The sequence below is a fragment of the Charadrius vociferus genome, unplaced genomic scaffold (genome assembly GCF_000708025.1).
Source record: "Charadrius vociferus isolate BGI_N301 unplaced genomic scaffold, ASM70802v2 scaffold393, whole genome shotgun sequence".
Taxonomy (NCBI): domain Eukaryota; kingdom Metazoa; phylum Chordata; class Aves; order Charadriiformes; family Charadriidae; genus Charadrius; species Charadrius vociferus.
In genome coordinates this window covers 1,224,217-1,231,465 of record NW_009647760.1, presented here as the reverse complement: position 1 = coordinate 1,231,465, position 7,249 = coordinate 1,224,217, and positions in this window count along the sequence as shown.

Genomic DNA, 7,249 nt, shown 5'->3' with positions numbered 1-7,249 from the left:
GCTTTCTGGCTTTCAGAAAATTTTAAAGTGAAGACTTGCCACTACTTGTGATGGAAAGTTTGTTCCCTCCCAAGTAAGGGAGTAATTCTAGCCAAGTCCTTAGTGAAACAGTGCTCTTGTTTGCCAGAAAAAAAAGGAGTAAAATGCAATTTGATAAGCACTGTGGCTTTTTCCAGTGAACCAATAGTTTTGAGGTGTTTTTTTTTTTTATTATTATTTTAAGTATTTCCTAGAGGAAAAAGTCTCTTTAGTACCATATGAGAAAAAGGAACTGCATTAGTAAGAGCAGCTGCTGGGGGAGCAGTAGAAAAGTCACCCCAGAAAGCAAATCCTACTGCAGCTTTGGGGGGAAATGAGTAAAGTGGTCCTTGGCTTCTTCTCCAGCAGGTTCCCTTCAGTGCTGTGATTCTCTTCTGGGTTAATGGGGTGGAAAGGCTGGCTAATTGCTGTCCCACACGGTCCTGTCCATCCTCAGCTTGTTTTTGCTGGGGTGGTGGATCCACAAGGTGGGTACTGGCAATATTTCATGCTTACAGGGCTGTGCTTTCCTCAACAGCTCTCCTGTCTCTATCAAAGCATCCTACTTTGTTCCCAAAGGTCATGCTTGGAGCAAAATCGAGGCGGGTCAGCTCCAGTGAGAGCTCAGCTAATTAAGCTGGAGGCCTTGTGTTTACCTCTTGTGCTGCAGCCGACAAGGAGGACCAGGCTGGCAGATGGGCTCTGTGCAGTACTGAAGGGCACAGCCACAGAATTGTCTAGGTTGGAAGGGACCTTTAAGATCATGGAGTCCAACCATCAAACTAACACTGCCAAAACCACCAATAAACCATGTCCCTGTGCACCATGTCTACATGTGTTTTCAATACCTCCAGGGATGGTGACTCAACCACTTCCCTGGGCAGCCTCTTCCAATGTTCGATAACCCTTTTGGTGAAGAACTTTTTCCTAATATCCAATCTAAACCTCCCTTGGTGCAACTCGGAGCCGTTTCCTCTTGTCATAGAATCATAGAATTGCCTAGGTTGGAAGAGACCCCTGGGATCATTGAGTCCAACCGTCTACCCTACTCTACAAAGTTCTCCCCTACACCATATCCCCCAACGCCACATCTAAATGGCTCTTAAACTCATCCAGGGATGGTGATTCAACCACCTCCCTGGGCAGCCTATTCCAATGCCCGACCACTCTTTCTGTGAAAAATTCTTTCCTAATGTTCAGTCTAAATCTATCCTGTTGGAACTTGAAGCCATTCCCTCTGGTTCTGTCATTCATTACCTGTGCCGCTCTTCATATGATTTGTTTACCAGGCCCTTCACCAGTTTCGTTGTCCTCCTCTGCACTTGCTCCAGCACCTCTATCTCTCTTATATTGAGGTGCCCAAAACTGGACACAATATTCCAATGCTTGATAACCCTTTCGGTGAAGAAACTTTTCCTAATATCCAATCTAAACTTCCTCTGGCTCAGCCTGAGGCCATTTCCTCTTGTCCTATCAGTTCTTACTTGGGAGAAGAGACCAGCCTCCACCTCGCTACAACCTCCTTTCAGGTAGTTGTAGAAAGCAATAATGTCTCCCTCAGCCTTCTTTTCTCCAGGCTGAACACCCCCAGTTCCCTCAGCCCCTCTTCATAAGACTTGCTCTCCAGACCTCTCACCAGCTCCGTTGCCCTTCTCTGGACAAGCTCCAGCACCTCCATGTCTGTCTTGTAGTGAGGGGCCCAAACCCGAACACAATATTCCAGGTGCGGCCTCACCAGTGCCGAGTACAGGGGAACAATGCTCAGATGCTCTGGCTGTCAGGGCTGCAAAGACCTGCCAGCGTCAGCTAAATAGTAATTATTGGCTCTTCTGCGGGAGCTTAAATGAAGAGCCCTTTCCCCAAAGGGTGTTCCTGTTGTCTGTTTTGCCCTGTGAACCAGTTCTGTGGGGCTTGAGCATTTCTGTCAAAAAGCTTAGTGAAACCAAGATGAGAAATCCAAGTGCACGGGAGGTGTGGAGCAAAAGCAAGGTGGAGAGTTCTTGTGCTTTGCCAGGTATGAAATAACCCATACTGGGGTGAGTAACACGGTGTGTTTGGAACAGCTAAGCTTTAAAGAGAGGCTGATAAGTCTGGGGAGTGTCCTCCTGGCCCTTAGCCATCAGCAAGGGAGATACAGGTTGGAGAAGTTGAGCTACTCGCTGTTGACATCGCAGTGGCATGAAGCAGCAATCTGTCCTAATGCCCAGTCTGATAGGGATTTTCCACTGCTCAGGACCCTGTGGAGCACGATCACGGACACCTCTGAGAGTAGAATCCCTCTTCCAGCCCAATGGTTTGGGGTTATTTGGTGACTCCAAGCAGTAATGGCACACTCAGATGAATTCTGCCTGCTTTGGACCTTATGGGGATGTCTTCAACTCAGCTTCTCGAACGAAGTGCCTTTTCTGTAGGCACATAAAAGCCTGTGCTTTGATGCCTAAGACACTTGGTAGCCCAAAGTCAAGATACTAGTGGTTTTGTCAGTATTTGTCTAGTGAAATGCAAAGCTGAAAGTTTAGCATTTTTCCTTTGCAATTGCATCCTTTTTTGTGTGTGTGTTTTAAAGCAAAAAAAAAAAAAAAAAAAAAAAAAAAAAGCAAAAAGGGAAGATCTGGTTTCAGGCAAAACCAGAAGTGGTACCTTCTGCTGTAACTTCTTGGGTTACTGATGGGCTTTTCGTAAAAACCTGTTGTTCATATTGGTTGGGAGAAGACCTCAAGGCAAATTTACCAGGAACAAAGCTGACTGCTCGCACTCGTGCTGGGATGGGATGGGCTTAGGGCTGCTCTAGATACATAAGGATGCTTTAAAAACCCGAACCTTCTGGGGGCTGGAGAGTTTGTCTCCCTGCCTGCAGGCTGGGTATGTCCTGCGCTGTGTGATGGCACAAGGACAGCTCTGATACTGTTTGATAGGATAAACCTCTGGGTGGTACGAGGTAGTGAGAAGTTCCTCTTGTCTTTGTTTTGGCATCTGCTGCCCATGCCCAGCCTTTTCCCAGAAATGCTGAGGGTGGGAAGGTCTTTGAAGGGCTTGAGTCCAACCTCCTGCTCAAATGAGGGCCAACTTTGATTGGGTTGCTCAGGGCCTTTTCTGGCCAAATTTCAGTATCTCCAGGGAGGGAGATTCCTCCACCATATCTCAGGGTTTGGCAATTAATCACTGCCCCAGTAAACCTTTTTTTTTTTTTTTTTTTGTTTTTTCCTTATATCTGGTTGGAATTTCCCTTGTTGCGTCTTGTAGCCAGCTGCTTGTCATTTCTCTATGCATGTCCAAGGAGAGTCTGGATCTGGCCTCTCGATAACCACACCCCATTAAATAGCTGAAGACAGCAACTTGATTCCCCCTTAGCCTGCTCCCCTCCAGCCTGCTCTGTTGCATGGGGTCATTCAGCCCCACATCTGGGACTCCGCTGAACTTCATGAGCTTCTCTGAACTTCACCTTCCACCAAACACCAGCATGCTCAGCCTCGGAGCGATGTGGTAGGAGCTTGTCGCTGAAGAACCTAGGACCATCTCAATCTATAGCTTGGGGGTGTGTATGAGCAATATCTCTCTTGAATAGGAAGTTGTTTGAGCAGCTGAAGGCTCTGGTGGGGCTCCGTCCCCGCCTGTTGCTTCTGCATCATCATAGAATCATAGAGTAGTTCAGGTTGGAGGGGACCCTGAAGATCATCGAGTTCCAACCCCCCTGCTATGGGCAGGGACACCTCCCACTAGACCAGGTTGCTCAAAGTCCTGTCCAACCTGGCCTTGAACATCTTCAGGGATGGGGCAGCCACAGCTTCTCTGGGCAACCTGTTCTAGTGCCATCTTTCATCCTGGAGAGATGGGGAATATAAAGCCTGTATGTTGGCATCTTTTACAGACACTAAAGCCCTTGGACTGAGCTGTGCTCATCAGAAACCTTCCCACGTCGTGCTTTCTCCTGGGGATGAGTCAACTTCTTGACGCGCGGCCAACAGATTATTGATCCTTGCTGATGAAAAAAAGCTCATCGGCCTCCTGTTTCCCAGAGCCGCTTTCCATCACGACAGGGGTTGGCAGTGGGGTGGGCAGCACTGCTCCCCTGCCCATCGGGGCTGCATGGAGTGGAGAAAGGGGTCCTGGCGGGGGATCTGAGGAAGGGCAGTCATCAAAGCTGCTTAGCTGCTCTTTCATCTGCTTAATGACAGGGCCTTTGCTCACCCGTAGGTGGTTCGGAGAGATGGGCTTTTGGCTGATTCATCTTAATTGGTGCAGAGAGGGAAGTGGGTGTGATGAAAACTCCTCAGCGAGGAGCACTTGCTGTGGAACTGCTGCTTATACTCTGCATCTGCTCCCTGGTGAGTGATCAGATTAAGGGGAAAACAAAACAGCTGTAGTCTGGCAGACATGTGAGAGGTGGGAAACCCCTGTGGGGATGTGAGGAAGAGAAATGTGAAGGGTTTCCAGAGGGTTTTTCCTTCCCTCCCTTCTTCCCTTGAGGTCTGATGTTGCAAAAATGAAAAAAAAAAAAAAAAAAAAAAAGGGAAAAATAGAAGAGAAACTTTAAAGGGGAATGCTCTAGTCAGTATGAGAGGAAAAGGGTAGAAAGCATTTAAGTTGAGACCATCACTGCTGTGCTTCAGACCCTCTGTCTCTGAACACGAGTGGAGGTATTTCGTTTTCCAACGCGGTTAAGTAGGAGAGATCACATTGGTGGATTGGTATAAATAAAATATGTGCTGAAGGAGCTCCCTGGGTTTACGCAGTCATAGCCTGTGTCCATCAACAGTCAGCCAAGTTTGGATGGCTGTAAAATAAGCTCAAATTGGACAGACGCTAGGCCTTGCTGCGTGTTTGTAAATGCAGCACTGCTGATGCCGAGGAGAGTGGCTGTGAAGGAAAGCAAATGATTAACCTACAAGAAGTTGGATCCCTGTGGTAAAATGAAGGCTGGTCTAATTGAGAGGAGCCCTGAGGAGAAGGACCTGGGGGTGCTGATTGATGAGAAGCTCAACATGACCAGCAATGCATGATTGCAGCCCAGAAGGCCAACCGTATCCTGGGCTGCCTCAGAAGAAGTGTGGCCAGCAGGTCAAAGGAGGGGATTCTGCCCCTCTACTCTGCTCTGGTGAGAACCCACCTGGAATATTGCGTCCAGCTCTGGAGTCATCAACATAGGAAAGATATGGACCTGTTGAAGTGGGGCCAGAGGAGGGCCACAAAGATGATCCGAGGGCTGGAGCACCTCTCATATGAGGACAAACTGAGAGAGTTGGGGCTGTTCAGCCTGGAGAAGAGAAGGCTTCGGGGAGACCTTATTGCGGCCTTCCAGTACATAAAGGGGCTACAGGAGAGCTGGGGAAAGGCTTATTACAAGGGCATGTAGTGATAGGATGAAGGGGAATGGCTTCAAACTGGAAGAAGGTAGGGTTAGATTAGATATTACGAAGAAGTTTTTCGCTGTGAGGGTGGTGAGGTACTGGCCCAGGTTGCCCAGAGAAGTTGTAGAAGCTCTGTTGCTGGAGGTGTTCAAGGCCAGGTTGGACGGGGCTTTGAGCAACTTGGTCTGGTGGGAGGTGTCCCTGCCCATGGCAGGGGAGTTGGAACTCGATGATCTTCAAGGTCCCCTCCAACCTGAACCATTCTATTATTCTAATGAGGGGCAGATGGAGGACTTCCAAGGGAAGGATAAAACCGTGGGTAGGTTTGTGGCCTGCGAAGGCACTTGCTCCACACAGCTGTGGAAGGGGGATGTTTGCCCATTGTGGGTGTCCCACAGGCAATGAGTAGATTACACATAGGCTGGTTCTTCCTACAGCTTCTTTTTAGCCATAGTAATGATATTTTTGGCCAGCCAAGTGCATGTGTTATTCAAAAGAAAACAAAGAATCAGGAAGAGCTCAGCTCAGCTTGTCACCAGCTCTGAGAATGGTTTCTATAGATCTTAATCCAGAGCCAGTGCAAGATGGGGCATGAGGAATTCCAATAAATTACTTAATTAATATTTTTAATCCAAGTCTGGATTAAGATGCAATTATGAGTGATTGTCTTGACTCAGAAATAAGCCTTTGAATAACTGCTTTCACAGCTGCAGGAGGGCTCATAAATTCCTTCCGCTGCCATGAGCCTGAGAAGACCGTGAAGCGAGGTCTCTGCAAACGGAGGTAGCTCCCAGTAGTTCCCTGGGGTTCCCCTGTATTGCAGGAGGGATGGTGAGGCAGATGGCTGATGCCTTTCAGAAAAAATGCTGTGTTTCTAGCTTAGTGGAATTCATCCAGACCGCCCTTTCTCTTGTAAACAGGGCAGATTACTTGTCTGCCCATGTGGGTCAGACAAGGAAGTTTCCACAGGTCACCTATATGCGAATGAGGGCTTTGGTTGTTTTTATTTTAAAAGCTCTTCTGTGTAATCTCTTCCACCTATTTCTCAAGCCATCGCTGGACTCTTCACCTCCTGAAGGCTTAGTTTGCCAAAGCGGAAGAGAATGAGGTGGCAATGAATGCAACCAGCTTTAATTAGGGCTTACATTTTGTTCTTGGTAGTCCCCCAGGCAGAAACATGTCCTGACTTCCCATGGTTCATCCTTGGTGCTGCAAACCCCACTTGTGTCAGAAATGGGCCCTGGGGGGGAGGTTAAATCTCCACCACCCCCTCTCCTGCGCATCCTCAGACCCAGCACTGTCCCCACTTCTGCATGCACAAGGGTTGCCCACAAAAACAGGCACGAGATGACTTCCAGTGCGGGCAAAACCAAATTCTGCTGGCTGCCTTTCCAAGGGTGGTGACACGTCGGGGGAGATGACCCTGCAGGTCTGGACTCTCTTCCTAGCCCAGGCACATGGCACAATCCCATTTTATTTTTTTTTTTTTTTGTATTAGGCTTCTCTCTTTTCTCCCTTGGGACCCTGTACTGGATTGCTACAGCCTCACGTCTCATCCAGTGCTCTGCTTCATCCCCATGTCTTTCATGGAGGGTCACCAACCTCAGCTTTGTCCTGATGTAGCGATGTGAGAATGCAACAGGGTTTTGGCAACGAGCTGAGCATCTTTGTGACGTGGCATGCAGTCTGTGCTGCAGCAGGCTGTGGTTCAGTCCCGACTCCTTCCATGATGTCCTCCTTTATTGATTTTAGCTGCGGTTGTTGTAGTTTCCTTTACCCTACAGCCAGGTGGGTAGGCTTTGCAGAGTAGCCTCTTTAGCAAGTGGCATGATTGGACTGTGGCTGCACAACCCCTCACTCCCTGGCTGTGCAAATAGCTCTTC